This window comes from Eurypyga helias, unplaced genomic scaffold (assembly GCF_000690775.1).
Source record: "Eurypyga helias isolate BGI_N326 unplaced genomic scaffold, ASM69077v1 scaffold29027, whole genome shotgun sequence".
NCBI classification, from domain to species: domain Eukaryota; kingdom Metazoa; phylum Chordata; class Aves; order Eurypygiformes; family Eurypygidae; genus Eurypyga; species Eurypyga helias.
The window spans coordinates 1-228 of record NW_010261521.1 but is presented as its reverse complement, the minus strand read 5'-3'; positions in this window follow the sequence as shown (position 1 = coordinate 228).

The window sequence follows — 228 nt, the reverse complement described above, 5'->3', positions numbered from 1 at the left end:
TTCGGTGCAGGCGGGGGGTCTTTAGGCCACCTTTTCCATCAAACCCCCAGCTCCTGCCCCACCAGCTGGAAGCTGACGCTCGGCGCCCCGGGCTGCAGGTCTCCCCCTGAGGAAGGAAGCAAACATGGAGGAGGCCCCATCCACGCTCCCTCGCGTCGTGTCTCGAGGCCGCGGGCAGTGGGACCGGCTCTGCCGGCAGCCCGAGAGGCCCCGCGGGGCGGGCAGCGT